At 44.1% G+C, this 19,601-nt stretch overlaps 1 long non-coding RNA gene across 1 annotated transcript; it reads left to right on the forward strand.

The window, feature by feature from the left end:
• The first annotated feature begins 789 nt into the window (after nucleotides 1-789).
• LOC311518572 lies at nucleotides 790-15,713 on the forward strand. The gene is made up of 3 exons (XR_014711030.1): nucleotides 790-879; nucleotides 12,271-12,362; nucleotides 15,588-15,713. It is a non-coding gene; the product is annotated as an uncharacterized lncRNA (long non-coding RNA).
• Nucleotides 15,714-19,601: the final 3,888 nt, after the last annotated feature.

A 19,601-nucleotide genomic window follows, 5' to 3' on the forward strand; every position in this document is an offset into this window, starting at 1 on the left:
AGGATTGATTTGGGTGTCTGGGGGCAGAATTAACTGCTGGGCAGGGGACAGTTAGAGGTGGGGTGCGAGCTCCTGCCGCAGGGGCCAGAATCACCTAACCCAGTAAATTTGGGAGAATGGGCAGCTCTGTCAGACACCCACACTAAGAGTGGGCCCTGGGAAGTTCAAAAATCAAAAGGCAGAGGCAGCCCAAAACACCTTTCTAAACACATTTGGTTATTTGGGGAGGAGTCAATCTCTTGATTTTTGAGGATCTGGCTCATGGGTTTTGATCTCTTGAGGTTAGGCATACTGCGTCCCCTCGTGTGCAGGTATAGGTAAACTGGCAAAACTCTCGAATGCAGACAAACCTGTCGTTCTTTTGCATGTTGTTCATTATACATATGCCTGACAGTGATTTGTTGAATTGGGAACTAACTTGCTGCTTGTCACATCCTCTCTGAGCCAGATCTGAAGGAGGGAGAATTTCACCCCATCTTGCCCAGCTGCTGGGGCGGAGAGATTTGTGCATATTTCATGGGAGAAACATAATGGCAACGTGGAAGGGCCAAAAAAAAAAAAAAAAAGAGAGAGAGAGAGACATGAGTGCTGAATAATCAGGAAGTGCATATTATTGAGAGCAGATCCAGTGGGTCAGAGTGACCTGAACGGGGGTTGAGAAGCCTGTATTTGGGGAGTGACTAATTTATGCTCCTCCCCTTGTGCTCTGCTCTCTGGTAGGGGACTTTCTATAAATATAGGGACTTCTCACATATGCCATTCAGATAATTGCACACTCTATCTGTCTCGGTGCCTCTGACGGGCCAGCCCCACCTTCAGCCATGGAGATCCTTTACATTCTGTTTGCTGTTCTCTTCTTGGTGTCCCTGGCGACTGCAGGTAAGACTGAAACAAGTAGGGGACTGTGTTATGCTTATAAGAAGCACATGGGATCCTTTTCAGGGGAAAAGGCAATACACTGCATTTATTGAAGATACAACAATTAGCATATGCATTCAAACACACACACATACACACACAGTCCCGCCAGTCGATGTTATAGTTACCAGTCCAGAGTCTGGATCAATCTAGTGGCCAGCTAGGTTGATCACGGGCAGGTAGGAGCTGGGTTCTGTCAGTTGCGACACAATGCTCCGGGGAAGTCTTGACAGGACGAACCAGGCCAGGCCCCCTGTTTATATAGTGATTTTCCTTCATTGGGACCAATGAGTTTTGCACCATCACGTTGTAATTAATTGTTGTTTGACAAGTGTTGTTTTCTTAAATTGTTTTGTTGTTGTTGTTGTTCTTTTATTAAGTCTCTCAGGGAGTTACCCCAGGCTGGTTTTGATCACAGCTATCTTGTCCCCATTGATAGGTGCCTGTCTCATTTTTAGAGCTGTCAATCTGCCCTCCCAAAACATTTCATGGTCAAGTGATGCTAAACTAAGAATTTTCATTGTAATACATTCTATGGCTAAGGCAGTTTTATTCCCTAATTCTATTTGTTGTTTATATAGCAGCCAGGAGGTGGTGTTTAGGCACCTCCACATATTCCATGTTGCTTTTAGGTTTCCCAGACTTATTTGTACCAAATTCACAGCAGTATTTGCCTGCTCGTGAATGAGACTATCTTGCAGTTGTGACAAGGAACTTAACTTATTTTTAAATATCTTCAGGTCTATAGTATTTATAATTCCTGCTTCAAAACCAATCCCTCCCAATGTGGTGTTTACTACCTGAGGATGTTTCCCTGGCATTCCTTGACCTCCGCTCTTTTGCAATAGTGGTTTTTGTAAATACAGCTAAAATGCTTATTAATTTTTTGTTGCTTAATGCAGTATTTTTTTGTAACACAATACACAACAATGCTAGCAATGAAACAAACAACACAAGACAAAACATAAAACACAAAACACATTTTTTGTCACGATAGTAGATTTATGGTATTTCGGGTTGCTTTTCAGCTGGTACGAGCTTTTCCTGATTTTTTGAAAGACAAAAAGAATATGTTTCTACCCCTTTTGGGGTGGCAGATTATTGCTTAAAATATCCCTTTCTTTTACAAATACCCTTGCTGATTGCACGCAAAACAAACAAATTACCCCCATACTTTCCTGTGTTTTTGTTTTATAGGCAGGCCAGGTTTCAATGGCTTTTACTTTTTAAGGGTTTAGGGTGAATTATTCCATTGTTCAGTTATTAAATTTATGAGGTGGTGTACCTCAGGGTTTTTTTTTAATACAACATACCAAGTTTGTAATTTTTTTTTTTTTTTTTGCTGTGCTAAGCTTTAAGTTTATTCACAGGTAATAGCTAAGAAGCATTATTACCATATGACTTTAAAGGTTCTTTCCAAAATTTATACACACTATACATTGTTACAGGGGTACTTATTAATACTAAGTTTACTTTAATGTTTAATATTAACATTACATTTATTAAAAGTATTTTGTTATACCATGTTTTTTTATTTAGACAATTTGTTTTTGAGGCCAGTGTGTTCAATGTTCTTGAAAGTTTTGCATAGGCTTTTTAATCTAATTATATTTTGGGGGTTTTGGTGAATTAAAAGGTAGGGGTGTCATGCGTATAAGAAGACCCCTTTTCTACCTGTCTTCAGATTTTAGCACTGCATACACACACACAAAAGTATATATATATTTTTCTTCTTAGGTTTAACCTGTCCTTTTATTTTTAGGTTTGACTTCTTTGTACTGCCATTTATGGGCAGTTTTCTCCTTCCTCTATCACAGGGATTGGCAAACCTTTGGCACGTGGCCCATCAGGGAAATCCGCTGGCGGGCCGGGAAGGTTTGTTTACCTGCAGCGTCCGCAGGTTTGGCCGATCACAGCTCCCACTGGCTGTGGTTCGCTGTTCCAGGCCAATGGGGGCTGTGGGAAGCGGCGGCCAGCACATCCCTCGGCCCGCGCCACTTCCCGCAGTCCCCTTTGGCCTGGAACGGCAAACCGTGGGAGCTGCGATCGGCTGAACCTGCGGAGTCTGCAGGTAAACAAACCATCCCAGCCCACCAGCGGATTTCTCTGATGGGCCACATGCCAAAGGTTGCCAATCCCTACTATATCAGTTAGGTAATTTGCATTAACACAGACGCTTTCTGGCTTGCTTTTGGATTTAAAGCCATCAGCAGCTCAGAGACTCTGTCTTAAAAGGGACACAATTAACTTTCACCAGAGTTTTGATTTCTTTTTACTTTTAATTTTTGCTTTCAAAACACACAGCAATCTGAAAAAGAAAACACAACCTATTGTGGCTCCCTTTGGAGCCCTAATAGGATTTTAATTAAGTAATATGGTATGTTTTCGCATTTCTTTTACCCCTTCTTCAATATACATTGCACATGTTCTGGGGAAAATGCACATTTTTTTCATAGTTTAACTTCTATAACATTAGCCATATTAATTTTTACATAAGGTATAACTGGGTTTTTTTTGTGCTTACAAAGTTTTTATGTACCCTTATTAAAGTGACAGTTTGATTACTTAGAGCCACCTTAAGGCTCAGTGTTCCTAATGTTGCTTTTGTTTCGTTTTCATAGAATCACAGAATATCAGGGTTGGAAGGACCTCAGGAGGTCAACCAGTCCAACCCCCTGCTCAAAGCAGGACCAATCCCCAACTAAATCATCCCAGCCAGGGCTTTGTCAAGCCTGACCTTAAAAATATCTAAGGAAGGAGATTCCACCACCACCCTAGGTAACGCATTCCAGTGTTTCACCACCCTCCTAGTGAAAAAGTTTTTTCTGATATCCAACCTAAACCTCCCCCACTGCAACTTGAGACCATTACTCCTTGTTCTGTCATCAGCTACCAGTGAGAACAGGTTTTGTGCACCTCACTCCTGCTGTTGCTCCAGAGGGGAACTGTTTTTTAAATTTTTTAATTTTTTTACTACAGCTTTTATTTTCTATTTTGTTACCAAAAAACAAATCCAGAATCTCTTTCCATTCTTCTCGGTCTGACTACCCTGCTGCAGCCACGACTTTCGTTTTCAAAAAGATACTGAACTTTATAAAGCATTGAGGTACCTTAAGGGTTAAATGCTAAATACCAAAGCCAAATGACACTAGTTACCTGTGTCTGGCAAAAAGTCTGTCAGTTTTGCAACTTTGAATGAAAGATTCAAATGGATTTTAATGGTATTATTTAAAAATGAAACCAATTTATTTTAAACCTACAAAACAAGAGTTTTACAAACCAGGAGTGTTGGTTTAGGTCCTAAACACTCCACATCTTTACACAATATATTTATACACACAGATACATACATACTTTTTTGCTTAACAACCCTTACACTGCTTTAATTTTTACACAGCTGTCCATAGATTACATTTGTATACATTTGGGGGCAGTTAAGTTCCAATAGAAACCCTTTATGGTCTTTTAGCAAATTTGTCTAAATTGTCCGCAGTCAAATTATTTAAATTAGATTGTTTTTTTGCCTGGATTATTTACAGACATTCCTTTGGGGAAAGGGCCTATTTTTCCGTCAGAATGGCTGCAAAGAAACCAAGAATTCTCTTTTTATAACACTTTTCCTTTTTAATATTTTTACCAGCGTTCAACTGCTTAATTCACTCCAGCCTCTGGAGAGTTAACTTCTCACTTTCTTTCCTTAAATCACTTACTTATTTTCCAGGTATCTGAATTCCCCATGCCTGTACTTACTGCTTCCTTTACTCCTGCCACCATGCCCCTCAGGGCTCCCAACCTGTTTTCCAATCTCTTTATTTGTTGCCTGCCTGCTTGACTGGGCCTGATCCTGCTTTCCTCACTGAACCACCCCTTCCATGGACACAGGCTTTGTTCCACTAATTTAGCAAGGAGGGTGGGCTCCTTAACTAGCCCCCACCCCTCCTGGTCCCTTTCCTTAAACATCTTTTTTTAAATTGTGAAATCACCACACTATTACTCACAAAAATACTACACTGCCCAAACTCCTATATCCTTCAGAGTTTGGTTTAACAGAGCAAGATCTGTTTAAAAGGAGTAATTTCCTGTATGAATGGCAATTTTTTTTGCCCTTTTTGAGCTTTGTTCTCAGAAGACTCTTTTATTTTTGTAACTTTTCCATGCCCATGCTCGTGCTGGGACTTACACACCACAGAAAGTCTATACCCACTAAAAACTCTGCCTGACAGAGGAGGAGGGGGGAACGCTGAGCCCCCTACCTTTTGGGCTTGATCCTGCTACAGCTGAGGGTATATTCACCTGTGCAATTTTTCCCTGACAGACGGGTAAGAGCAAGGACTTGAACCCTCCCCCTTATGGACTGGCACTTCTACGACTGAGGGTGTATATACCTAGACAGTTTGTACAAACACTTTATATCTGTATAGTTTTCCCCAACAGACGGGTCAGAGAGAGGACTCTAATCCTCCCCCTATTATCCGGCACTTCTACGAACAGGGGTGTGCACACCTGAATGATTGATTCCTTTATACGTATGTAACCCTTCTGCCCGTCAGAGTTGGCAGCAACAAGGGCCGGGTTCAGTATCTAGGGGATCCATTCCAATAACACAATGCAAACCGGCTCGAGCCCCCACCCAGTGACCTGGGACAAATATATACCACCCCCGCTGGGCGCCTCCAAGAGGCCATACTTCCCCTCTCGCAAGCACCTAGTCTGAGTGTAGCAAAAGTCTTTTAATAACAGAGAGAAACAATGTGGCATTATGTTGGGGAAACACCACCAACAGGATTCATAACACAACCCATGAGCAAAAAACCCACCCCAAGCAAATAGGGGCATGCCCCTTTCCCTTTGGTTCTTGAGTCCAGCAACCCCAAATCACCCAAAGTCCCAAAAGTCCAATGACCCAAAAGTCTCTGTCCCTGGTCAGGGCAGCCCCAGAGTTTGAAAGTTTATCTACAGAGCTTTACCTCCCAACCTGGGTGGAGATGGGGGCGGAGGTAAGAGGCACCTTACATGATCTGAAGCTGACCGCCCCACAGCTCCATAGGCCTTCGCTCCGCTCCGCCAGCCACCCCACAAACTGCTTCGCTCAGCTCCGTGGCCCACACGCAGCTCCCGCCGTCCCATGAACTGCTCCGCATCCCACCAGCAGCTCCCGTCGGCCTATGAACTGCTCCACCAGCCTGTCCACAAGGCACTCCAGCCGTCCCGCAAACTGCTCCACAATAGATCTTCAGGTTCCCCCGCTACTTAACACAACACTCAGTGATTTCAGCGCTTAGTCAGTTCAGCTCTTTGGTGAATTCAGCTTGTAGTACAGAAGCCTCGGTGCTGGTGCACTGTCAGCCCCAAGTGAGCTCAGCAGCCTGTAACTAGACTTCCAATGAATTAGCTCTGATATGCCACAGTGGAGAGAGGCAGAAGCGCAATTAGCATGTAAGGCCCTCACCAAGGGGCCCATGCCACCAAGTATTAATACTTGTCCCCCAACCTCTCTCCATTCACAGAGTTTTGGAACCCATGACCCTTGCCTAGCGAGTGCTACTTAGGTGATGGTGAGTCCCTCCATCATAGCAAAAGGCCAAGTACAGTTCCAAGCACATTTCCAATAATCAGGGTTTATTTTACAATTTATTTTTACAATTTATTCTTCCTGCCCCAATAACAGAGACACTGGGGATCCCACAGCAGACAAAGTGAGCATTTGGGCAGCTATGGCCTCATTCTAGGCGGGGTGGGTGTGCCTATGCAAATGAGTCCCTGAAGTTTGTTTCCACAACTTGCCAAACCTCACCACCAGATGTCAGGGTGGAGCTCATCCTGACACTGCTTACAGGTATGGTATACCTTTTAGCAATATTTAGCAGTATTTTTTAACAATCACAGTGCAGGTCTTCCCCCTTTCACAATTCTCCACGAAAATATTATGCTTATAAGAAGCACACGGGATCCTTTTCAGGGGAAAAGGCAATACGCTGCATTTATTGAAGATACAACAAATGCATATGCATTCAATCAGACTATATACACACACACACACACGCTGTCCCTCCAGTCGATGTTATAGTTACCAGTCCAGAGTCCGGATCAATCTAGTGGCCAAGTAGGTTGATCACGGGTAGGTAGGAGCCGGGTTCTGTCAGTCATGGCATGATGCTCCGGGGAAGTCTTGGCAGGACAAACCCAAAGTTTCATGTACATTATTATTTTATTATTCTTTATTTTTTAATTTAAATTATACAAAATACAAACATTAAATCCTACTACTACAACTGTAAACCATGACACGAGTGAGTATTAGGAAACTACACTGATAAGGGGTACAGTTCCTGTCCCCAGTATTGGAATGAGGTAGGAAATCATGAGCATCAGGTTCCAGACATCGGGATTTGAAGGGAGTATGTGAATCTGGGGCCACAGTTACTGTGCTCAAGGTCTGTTACTGATGGCATGGGAGCAGCAGCACACAGGGTGAGTCAGTCTGCCTTCCTGCTAAGTGCAAGGAGAATGGGTAATTGGTAATGGGAGAGGATGGATGATTCCCTTTTGCAGAACCTGGTGCATGAGTAAGAATAGAAAACCCATCCTGCTGTTATGCTTCTGCTCTACATAGGTATCAAACACCTCTAAACCAAATCCCAGCATGCCTGGATTTTTGTGTTTAAATCTATCTTTGTTACTCATTTTATATGTCTTAGCTGGCTCCCACCATTACAGGGCCTCACAAACTTTAATTCATTGAGCCTTAGGCCCCCCAGGAGATAGGTAAGTGCTATTTTTCCCATTGTACAGCTAAGCTGCTAAAGCACAGAGAGGCTAAGTGATGTGCCCAAGACCACAGAGGAAACATGTGGCAGTGCAGGGACTTGAACTTGGGTCTCGTAAGGCCCAGGTTAGCACCCTAAGTGCTGTACCATCCTTGGGGAATTAGATACTCTTTCCCTTTTGTAGGACACCGGCGGTTTCCAGACACCCAGTCTTGCATCAGACGTGATGGTTACTGTAAAGCAAAATGCACAAAGATTGATAGCCGGGATGAAGTGGAGCTGGGGACCTGCAGGAATGGAAGGCAGAAATGCTGCCGACCTAAGCGTCTGGTAAGGCAGTTGCACCTGCTTCTCTCAGGTATGGACCTTGTCTGGTGTCCATCAAGCAGAACTGGAGGCTGTGGGACAGATCCTCCGCTGGTATAAATCGGCATAGCTCCACTGACTTCAGCAGATCCATGCCAACACACATCAGTTGAGGCTCTGACGCTGTGTAACCTTTAGGAGGACAAGAATGATCACCAACCCCAAAATAATTCCCAATGTACATGCGGGAATGTAAGCATCGGGGAGTTCTATCTCTTATAATTTCTGGCATGATCAGGTTCTGTTCAAATCCTCACTGAGAAAAATCACAGTACCCATGGGGAGAGAAACAGATTGATACTATAGGATAATGGCTTCCACTCTTTTCAGGTCCCCTCTTCCTTCCCATCCAGATCCCACTTCCTCAGCTGGTGTAAATCAGCACAACTCCATTGATGTCAATGGAACTGCACCCCTCGCTTGGTAAGCTGGGCCCCTTCAAACAAAATGTGTTTCAATACAGCCAAATGCAAGGTCACATATCTAGCAACAAACAACACAGGCCACAGCTACAAAACAGGGGACTGCATCCTGGAAAGCAGTGACCCTAAAGGATTTAGGGCATAGGAGACAAACAGCTCAACATCAGCTCCCACTGCAATGCTGTGGCAAAAAGGGTGATGCTGTCCTGGGATGTATAAACAGGGAAGCAGCGTGTAGGAGCAGGCAGGTGATGTTACCTCCAAATTGATGAGGCTAACACGGGAATAATGCATGCAGTTCTGGTGTCCAGAATTAAATGTAAGCAGGAGCTGAATGAGCTCTCCCCTGACATCTAGTGATGAAGAGGGGGAAAGACTTTAGGAGCAGACCATATTCGCATAGACACACCTACTCTGTCTTGGTTTTCAGCCCTTTTGCCAAAATGACCATTCTTGGCTGGTTTGGGGTTATAATTCACTTTGGCATTGAATGCAGGGGTAATGAAATGTTGTTATCCTTCTCGTATGAGTAAAGGGCAGCAGAACTGTACTTAGCATGCCCTGATTGGGGGGGGGGGGAGGGATCACCCTAAACTGAACCTCACTTGCTAACCAAGGGGTACAGATGCCAGATCCCCCTACATGTTATGAGGGATGGGGGCAAATATTTCTAGTTAGGGGATGTGGCTGGTGTGTAAAGAGACCTAGGTACCATTTAACTTCTTTTACCTTATTGTTTAAAGAGAGAACCGATTAGGCTCTATTAAGAGTCTGTATTTCTGTTTAGTAGTTATTAAAACTGAAATTGCTGCTGAGTGGGTTTAGAGGCTAAACCTTAGATCTGCTGTGGGGGTGGAATTGTAGCAAAAGCCATGCAGAGGCTGTGATAGTAGTGAGGTTCCCCGTGACCCAGTGAAATCGTTAAGAACTGGGCTAACAAGTGGAACCTCAGAACCCAGAATTGCAGTGGCATTGGGGACTGGCCAGCAGCAACAGAGCAGTGGGGTGTGGTGGAGGGAGAGTGGAGAGGTGTGTTATAGGGACTTTTGTTTGGCGGACTTTCACACCACAAGGTGGGAAACTGAGGCGAAGGACATTGTCCAGTGTACTCTGGGGTGGGTGTCTACTTATGGTTTACATGCTTTTGAATCATTGTTGCAGTGTGTTCCCAAATTAATGTTGAGTTCCATCTTCCTTTTAATCACCGTTTCCTTTTGTTATAACCAGACTCAGTGCTTGTGAGAGGGGAAGTATTGCCTCTTAGAGGTGCCCTGGGGTGATGTTTAGTTTTCCCAGATTACTGGGTGGGAGTCCAACCTGGTTCTGTGTTGTATTGTTAAGAGGAGCTCCTAGATATTCAACCCAGCCCTTGTTGCTGTCAACAGCACCTGGCAGAAAGGTTACAGAAAAACTGAAGAAGGTGTAGAAAAGAGCCACAGAAACAATTCAAGAGCTTTAGGAAATGTTTTTCTGTGAGAGATGTAAAGAGCTCGATCTGTTTAGCTTATCAGAAAGAAGACTGGATGACCGTGTATAACTACCTTCCACGTGACTGGATGACAGTGTACAACTACCTTCACAGGGAGAAAATACCCGATACTAAAGGGCTCTTTAATCTAGCAGAGAAAGGCAGAACAAGAACTAACAGTTGGAAGTTTACAGCCAAATTCAAACCGGAAATAAGACACAAGCGGGTGATTAACAACTGGAACAAACTACGAAGGGAAATGGTGCATTCTCCATGTCTGGGACTCTTCAGATCAGGACTGGCGGCCTTTCTGGACATTATGCTTTAGCCCAACACAAGTAACTGGGTTCAATACAGGGGTAACTGGGTGGAATGTCATGGCCTGTGTTATGCAGGAGGTCAGACTAGATGAGTTAATGGCCCCAGCTGGCCTTAAAATCTATGAACCTATGATGCTATGAGGCATTTTTACAAGCTGAGGAGCTGGCCCCAGATGTGAAAATGTCACATTCCTGGGGCCTTAAATATCCAAGTCATAGGCTGTCGCCTCTGCCAGCACTGTATAGGTGCCCTTTCTATAGCCATCCTCCTTATTAGGATTAAGTTTCACTATGGCCTCCTGGATCGTATGTCCTGCCACACAGACTCAGATGACGCCACCTGCCCCTCACCAGTGTATTGAGGCCACAGTCTGTTCTAAGCAGACATGGATTTTGGGTGCTTCAGTGAGTGGGTGCCCTTCAGGTGTGCCAGGCTGGACACACACGAACTCAGCCCTCTCCCCCACTACCCTTGATCCATCACTTAGGAAAGTTGTGGACACGCAGCCTGGATTTAGGTTTCAGAGTAGCTGCCATGTTAGTCTGTATCCACAAAAAGAAAAGGAGTACTTGTGGCACCTTAGAGACTAACAAATTTATTTGAACATGCTAAAATAAATTTGTTAGTCTCTAAGGTGCCACAAGTACTCCTTTTGTTTTAGCCTGTATTTAGTAACCACCTTTCCTGCTGATTACCACGGGAGTGGAGTTTCTCAGCCATTCTGAGGCCCATAATCCATATTTCAGTGAACCCCATTTCTTCCAGCACATTGAAAGCCCTGGCCATGACTGACAATATAACACTTGACAATGAGCCCATCAGCTCTACTTTTGTGGCGTTACACAACTAACGAATAAGATAAAAAAATGCACATCTGCTTAGCTTCATAGATTCTAAGGCCAGAAGGGACCCTTATGATCATCTAATCTGGCCTCCTGCATAACGCAGGCCAGAGAACATCACCCAGTCATTTGTGCATCAAACCTGTAACCTCTGATTGAGCTGCAACGTAAGTTTTTGAAAGACATTCAGTCTTGACTTTAGGAACAGGGTATTTATTCAAATGTCTCCCTCTCCCTAACCCCTTCGTATTCTGTTTCCCTTCTTGGATTGTGAGGTCTTCAAGGCAGAGACATAGTTCTTGTTGGTACAGCACTAGGACAAAAGGTGCCCAATCTTGACTGAGCCCTCCGGGCACTGCTATAATATAAATATTAAATAGTACCATCCACCTATTTTTGAGCAATCCAGTCACAGCAAAGGATCTATGCTAATAAAAAGAGAACTGGAGCCGATGGGCATATTTAATTTTAGATATGCTTTGCCCTGCTGAGCCTCGCTGGGGAGAAGCCCAGAGGACAACCCAAGTTTTGCATTAACGTTTAGATCTTCCCTTTGTCTCTTGGACATAATTCATTGGGAGTCTCTCAGGTTCATAGTGGCCAAGGCAGGAGCCCACCTTTATAACATCTCCCTTACAGAGGAGAACAGAAAGAGAAGAGATTTCTCTGTTTGGGCTGTCAATCATCACTCGTTGATACTTAAGACCCTGCAAAACTACCTCAGGTCTCGCTAACCCAGGACCTGCTCCAAATATTTACTGTACACTCTTGTTAATTCATTAGGCCCACAACTGCTGTCTTTCTGTTTGTAACTAATTTGCAAGTTGTCAAATTCTTTCTGAGCTGGATAGGAAGGAGGGAGAATTCCCCACGCACACCAGAATGCTGAAGCTGGGTGAACTCTGCAAATGCTACATGAAAAGGCTAATAATACAGTGGGAGGGCCAGTGAACCACAGTGATGAAGTACCCGAGAGCTGAGTATTGTTGTGAGCAGATGCACTGGGGACAAGTGACAACAAAGGCTGTGTGAGCAGCAAGCAGTGTGCACGGATCAATTAATGTATGTTCCTCCTCATATCCTGCTCTCTCTCAGGAAACTCTGTGTAAATGCAGAATCTTATTACCTTCATCGCATAATGATCTCACTCTGACTCTGTTTCTTAGCTCTCCAACTACACTGGGATCATAGCCAACCTTCAGCCATGAAGATCCTCTACACTTTGCTGTTGTCTTCTTAGATTCTATGGCTACTCCAGGTAAGAGGTGGGACTGTAAATGGGGATACTGGCAGTGTTAGGAAGAGAATTAGCAGTCTCATTAGGGACTGAATTGTATCCCCAGACAGGATTAGGGGGCTTTTCAACACTGTTCATTAAATATCATTCAGGTTATGGGATTCTGGCATAAGGAAGATTCCCACTTCTACATTCTGAGACCTGTGGAGTGAGTTGTGAGCATCAGAGCAACCACTATAGGGTATAGAGCAAGGAGGTATGAGTTTGTGTAAACAGGAAATCAAGACGATCTTTGTCAAGTTTCCTTCCCCACTCTGAACTCTAAGGTACAGATGTGGGGACCTGCATGAAAGACCCCCTAAGCTTACTCTTACCAGCTTAGGTTAAAAACTTCCCCAAGGTACAAACTTTGCCTTGTCCTTGAACCCTATGCTGCCACCACCAAGCGTGTTAAACAAAGAACAGGGAAAGAGCTCACTTGGAGACGTCTTCCCCAAAAATATCCCCCCAAGCCCTACACCCCCTTTCCTGGAGAAGGTTTGATAAAAATCCTTAGCAATTTGTACAGGTGAACACAGACCCAAACCCGTGGATCTTAAGAACAGTGAAAAATCAATCAGGTTCTTAAAAGAAGAATTTTAATTAAAGAAAAGGTAAAAGAATCACCTCTGTAAAATCAGGATGGTAAATACCTTACAGGGTAATCAGATTAAAAACTCAGAGAATCCCTCTAGGCAAAACGCTAAGTTACAAAAAGACGCAAAAGCAGGAATATACATTCCCTCCAGCACAGCTTATTTTGCCAGCCATTAAACAAAAGGAAATCTAACGCATTTCTAGCTAGATTACTTACTAACTTTACAGAAGTTCTGAGTCTGCATTCCTGATCTGTTCCCGGCAAAAGCATCACTCAGACAGACAGACCCTTTGTTTTCCCCCCTTCAGCTTTGAAAGTATCTTGTCTCCTCATTGGTCATTTTGGTCAGGTGCCAGCGAGGTTAACTTAGCTTCTTAACCCTTTACAGGTGAAAGGGTTCTGCCTCTGGCCAGGAGGGATTTTATAGCACTGTGTACAGAAAGGTGGTTACCCTTCCCTTTATTTTTATGATAGTCTTGCATTCAGTCCCAAGCACATCGTGCTAGGTCTTTGTTTTCTCTGCAAGACCCACCAACTCCCCAAACACCATCACTCAGATAGCTAACTATTAAAGCAGGACACCCTGCACTGCATATGTTGACTCTGCATGGGCTCCCATTTTGAGACAAAAGTCTGTTGTCTCCTAGTCGATCTTTCCCTCATTATACAACTGTCTGAATTCCGCACCAAAATAAGAACTATATAATGGGTCATAGAGTTTAGGATGCCTTACTCTGTTCCCAAACAATTACAGAGATGAGTGTGTTCCACTTTATCTCGGAGGGTATGGCATCCATAAAAGAATATGACAGAGTGAAAAATTGTTTGCTGTTTTAAAGGCAGTGGACACATAATAGACCTTGGAACCTTGGGGAGCTCTGCCGTTAGTTTTTCTTCACAACTGTTTTGGGGGGAGGCCATGGATGGGTCTAAGCTGAGCAACGTGCCTTGGAGGGTAGTCCAGAGGTGACAGCCAGAGAGGAAGAGAAATGCAAGAGATCAAGAGTTTGGATGTGATGACTTCTGCCCTAGAAGGGCTTGTCAGGAAGAAGTCCCCTGAATTAGACACACTGCCCCATGCCATAGATATTTTATAAACTTGGCAGATCCCGCATTGGCCATAGATTCTTCTATGGAACATGTCAGGGACAGGGAGAGGTGAGGAGGGGTGGGGAGTGGAGGGTGGGGCTGGAGTGCATAACACTCTTGCTGGAATGATGGAACAGCTCCTATGGTACCAGACCATCTGTCGTATCTTAGTGTAAACAGGAGAATAGGCCCGCTATTGCAGGTACTCTCCTGGCTTGTACACTACCCCGGTGAAATGGGCTAGCAAAAGGATCTTAGTCCTCTCTCCCACTTCCTTTACCCAGAGGCCTGCTGGACCTTGAGGACTCCCCTTCCACTCTCCTGTATGGCAGAGTCCTCGTAACTCTGACAAGGCTTGGGTCCCTGCTGAAACAATTAAAAACAGAACTGTAAATCACCTAGAGGAACATGTTTTGTTGGGGAGAAACTAGCACAACTACTGCAAGGGAACAGTGTGCTTCACTAATCAATTAGGATTCTTTACAAACATCTATAAAATAGTGAACAAAAAAGAATGGGATATCTGAGTTTATTTAGACAAACTAAGTACTCTTAGAGTGAGAAGAAATGCCTCAGTAACTGGCTAAGAGACAGGAAACAAAGAACATAGGAATAAATGGTCCACTTTCAATAAAGAAAAAGGCTAACAGTGCAGGGCCCAGAGGTTCTGTTAGAGGACTGCTGTTTTAATGGTCCATGAATAAATGTAGAAGGTTAGACCCATCAGAGTCTTGCTCTTTCACTTGAAACCTTCAGTAAAGTTTTGACATTCCAGCTAGCTACTATTCACCCCTTGGATAGTCAGTGGGAGGGATCTGGGTGGATGGAGCCTGCCAAGACCTCCTGGGATAGATCCTCATCTGCTGTAAATTGTCACAGCTCCATCTACCTTAATGGAGCTATGATAATTTATACCAGCTGAGGATCTGCTTATGTAACCCTTGAAAGCCATAAAAGACCTCCCCCTTGTAGAGATACCAGCCTTCGCAAAGGAAAGCAGGTCAGTGTCATAGTGGGCAGGTTCTTTGTCAGGCAGGCAAGTGCCTTTTTTGTCCCCTATTGAGATGTTATTCATATTTGGGTTGGAAAATGAGCTGTCTTCAGTGTCCTTATTTTCTAGTGATACTTACGGCTGTCGAAAACAAATCTGGGCCTATAGTAGATGTCCGAGGGCAAATTTGCGCCCAGCTTTAACCAAGCCTCTGTTTGTGCACATGTAGTTTTGTTGCTGCTCTTGGACAGCTAGGCCAGTGCACCTGCAAATCTGGTATTCAGATGTCCAAATGACCTCCCCTGCCAGTAGTGACAATTGTGAGCATGCAGCTACACCCACAGTAACTTGCCCTTATGATAAGCACATAACCAGAGACCAATGTTTGAAAACCTCGTTCCCTGCCTACCCACAATGAATGAGCAACTTCTCTTGTGTGCATGTTTCTTGGTTGATCTGTTACAAAAATTCCTGTTTTCCTGTGGTTTTGTGCCTATACCAATAACCTCAAACTGTTTCTCTTGCGCAGAAGATGAGCACCCTTGAATACACATGTCACTGCAGCCATCCTGGTGGTAACTATAAGTGGGCCCATACTCGGAGTGAATTCATTGTTGAAACTTCTGAGAGGAAGAGATGCTGTTTGGATATGCTGTCTGGCCCTAATCAGAGCTGAAGAAAGGCAAAGAAGATGGCCGTGATCAACAAAATAGCCGTTTCTCTCTTTTATCAATCTAGTGGTCAGTCCTCTTTTAAAAGACCCTCTTTGGTCTCTACATGTCCTCGGTGTTTTGTTCTTTTCCAAAGAAAAGCATAAGATTTGGAGTAGGATTTCTGGGTTTCTAATAGGTTAATAAGAACTGCTATTTTGGATCAGACCACTGCTCCATCTACTCAGTATCCTGATACTGACAGCGGCTTCAGACGTGTGAGCTGCATCCTAGTGGATGCCAGTGGTATAACTCGCCTTAAGGGGAAGGCTCCTCTTTACCTCTGTCATTTCGAAGTTTGCTTCTGTGCTGGAGCATGAGGGTTTATATCCCTTTTAATTTTTAAAAGAATCTTACCTAATGTAAATGCTGGAAATCTGCATTATCCATATCAATATGAAGATCCACTGAGGATATAAATTGTTACAGTCCCCAGCCACAGAGTGTTAGCAGCTTATGGTTTTTGCTCTGGAGCTCCTTGTTCAGTCCCCAGTGTGTTGATCAACATCATGGATGTCACGTAAATGGGGACTTGTCTGGGATTCGAATCACTGTGGGCCTCAGACACTCAGGACGAGCTTCCTTTGAGCAGAGGAAGGATGTAACCCACTGAGAAGTGTGTGTTACAGGTCATTTACCTTGCATTGTAGGCATTAAACTTCATCTGCTCTTGCGTTGCCCGTTCATCTAGCTTTGTTAGTCCCTCTGAAGTTCTTCACTGCCTCTCTGGTCTGGACTAACCTAAATCTGTAATTTCAAAATGTTGCCACCAAGCCCCCACCTACGTATCAGTAATAAACATGTTAAACACCTTCCCTGGTATGGAACCTTGAAGCACCCTGCTGTTAATCTTTTGCCAAGATGAAAATTCGTTCTACTCTTTCATTTATGTGTATTAGCCAATTTCTGAGCCATGACAATGCTTTGCTTCTTGGACCCTTACTCCTTAGTTCCCTTAGTAGCTTCTTGTGAAGGACTTTGTCAAAGGCCTTTTGAAAGTCTAAAATAGCCAGCTCGTTCACCTTTATACCCTATTTTATTAAAACTATTCAAAGAATTCTAAAATTACTGAGCATGATTTTCCTTTGCAGAAGCAGTGCTGGTTAGACCCTTGCATATCACGGTCTTCTAGACCAGCAGTTCTCAAACTGTGGGTCAGGACCCCAAAGTGAGTCACAACCCCATTTTAATGGGGTCACCAGGGCTGGCGTTACATTTGCTGGGGCCCGGGACTGAAGCCCGAGCTCCGCTGCCTGGGGCTGAAGCCCCAGGGCTTTGGCCCCCCTGTCCCGGGCAGAGGGACTCAGGCTTCAACCTCCTCCTTTCTGGGGTCATGTAGTAATTTTTGTTGTCAGAAGGGCGTCACAGCGCAATGAAGTTTGAGAACCCCTGAACTAGGTGTTTCATAATCCTACTTTTAATGATCATTGCAAGCAATTTAGCAGGTACAGAAGTAAAGCTTACTGGTCTCCAATTTCCTTACAACATACCCTCTAGTTCTCCAGAATGGTAGGTAAATCGAATGAGATTGCACATTTGTGGTGGCAGCTCTGCCACTTCATTCTTAACCTCCTTCAGGAATCTTGGACATATCCACCTGGGCCTGCAGACCTGTTGCTGCTTATCGGATTTGTTTCAGAACCTCCCTTTTAGCCAGCTCAACAACTGACAGTATCTTATTATGAGAAAAAAGTAGGGTTAGAGTAGTTACCTCCCCAACATCTTCTGTGGTGAACAAAACTGATCCAAGGTAATAATGTAGTGTCACTTTAAGGTCTTGTCCTTTTCCACTCCGGCAGCCCTGTGGTGCTACCAATTCTCTTGCAGGCATCAGCTTCTGATGTGCATATTTGGCTATTTGCTCTTCAGATTTCCTCCTAGTGCTTTGAATTTCCATCTTCCTTTTTACTGGTTAAAGTTCATGTTCCTGTCTATATGGCTTCACCTGGGCTGGGTTTCCATTGTTCTAAAGGACACCCTTTGGCTCCAACAGCCTTTGGGACCACACTATTCAACCCCCTTGCCTCCCTACTTGCCTCTCTTGTGCATGCCTTCTGTGACGCCATTTAGGTATGTATGGTTGCTCCATGAAGAGTCTAAAAATGTTAATTCCCTTCTGTGTGACTTCAGAGATTTTTTGTGTTGTACAAATAGAACTATTGCTACTCTGTAGAATTTATGACAGATTCCAGGGGAGGGATGGAGGTTAAGAAAATGTTGCCAAGTAATTTTGTGTATTTTACCTGTTGGGAAAGAGAAATAGAGATGTATGCTGGTGTAATTAAGCAGAATTTTGCCCACTGTGGACAGGGCTGGATTTAGGGGCAGGCGTCCGCTTGGGGTGCCAGGCTGGGTGGGCGTGGAGGGGGGGGTTGCGTCAGGCTCGGGTTGCTGTTTTTGTTGTTAGCAACAAAAGGGAAAATAGAATGTTTGAAGTAAAATGTTTTAGGTATTCCATATGTGGATTCATTTTTCACTAACCTCCTAGAATGTTCTGGACCTTTGTAGAATCTCATGGAACCTTCCAGACTTTCTGAGAATTACATTTTCCTTGAACCTCCTAGAATCGTGTCAGCCATGCCCTCACAGGTATATCTGCAGACACCTATTGTAACACTATTTAATACTGGTGGTGCACAGTTCAATTTCTTCATGTTAGTACATTTCAGTTATTCTTAAAACTTTATAAATTATATCAATTTAATCTATATAAATTATAAATCTATAATGATCTAAAAAGTTTCTATATGCTAAGAGGAAACACATTTTTTCCTTTGCTTATATATGGCATGAATAAATACAGATTTACAGAGCCTAGTGTAACCCACACACCTTCTGAGTGTGGTGTTATGTCCCATCTAGTGGCACCGAGACCACTTAGAGAGAGAGATAAATTGAGCCTGTTGGCTTTTAGCTCATGCGGTAGCGGCTCATGCACTAAGCTCCAGAGGTCCCTGGTTACACTAGCATTCAAATGTATCATCTTATACAATAGGGATAAATCATGCATGAAAATTGTGCATCAAAGTAATGAAATGGGCTACAAATGCAATAAAAATAAGGTATTCAAACATTTAACAAATGGAGGAGGGGCACACCGAAGATGCTTCTTGCTTAGGGCCCCATTTGATCTAGGGCCAGCCCTGACGGTAGATGAGCTGATGGAAGATCAATATCAGGTGTATGCCTCTATGACTATAATCAACATTTCTATCTTCCTTCATTCTGCTCACAAATAAACACCACAAATGAACACCACAAACAAACATCCTGGGAACTCTCAGGATGCAATGACAGTGCTGAAAGGAAAGTTGGCTCTTGCAGGAATAGGCTGTTGAGATGCTGCCAGCCTCTCTCACCAAAGTGAGGGTGGAAGGAACCATAGGAGAAGGTTGGGGAGCAACATGCTGTTGTGTTTGTTTAATGGGAAGTTCTGCTTCTGTTCTCCATAAGACCTGAGACCTTTATCCAGTCTGTTTCTTCCAGTCTTCTTTAGGAGACTGGTGTCCTATAGCAGAGATTTAAGTCTGCGTCAAGACAGCTTTTAACCCTCTACAGGGGTAATAATAACCCCTATTTCCCATTTTACCACTGGGGAAACTGGGGCACAAGGAAGTGAAGGGCCTTGCCCCACCTCAAACCAAGTTAGTGCCAGACCCACCCCCTGAACTCCTCCTCTTCAGCCCTTCCCTACTCCTGAGCCTCATCCTTCAGCCCCTCCCCCTTCCCTTCAGCCAATCCCACCCCTGAGCTCCACCCCTTCAGCCCCGCCCCCAGAGCGCCTCATCCTTCAGCCCCTCCCCCTTCCCTTCAGCCAATCCCACCCCTGAGCT

The sequence above is a fragment of the Lepidochelys olivacea genome (assembly GCF_965140295.1).
Source record: "Lepidochelys olivacea isolate rLepOli2 genome assembly, chromosome: 3".
Classification (NCBI taxonomy): domain Eukaryota; kingdom Metazoa; phylum Chordata; order Testudines; family Cheloniidae; genus Lepidochelys; species Lepidochelys olivacea.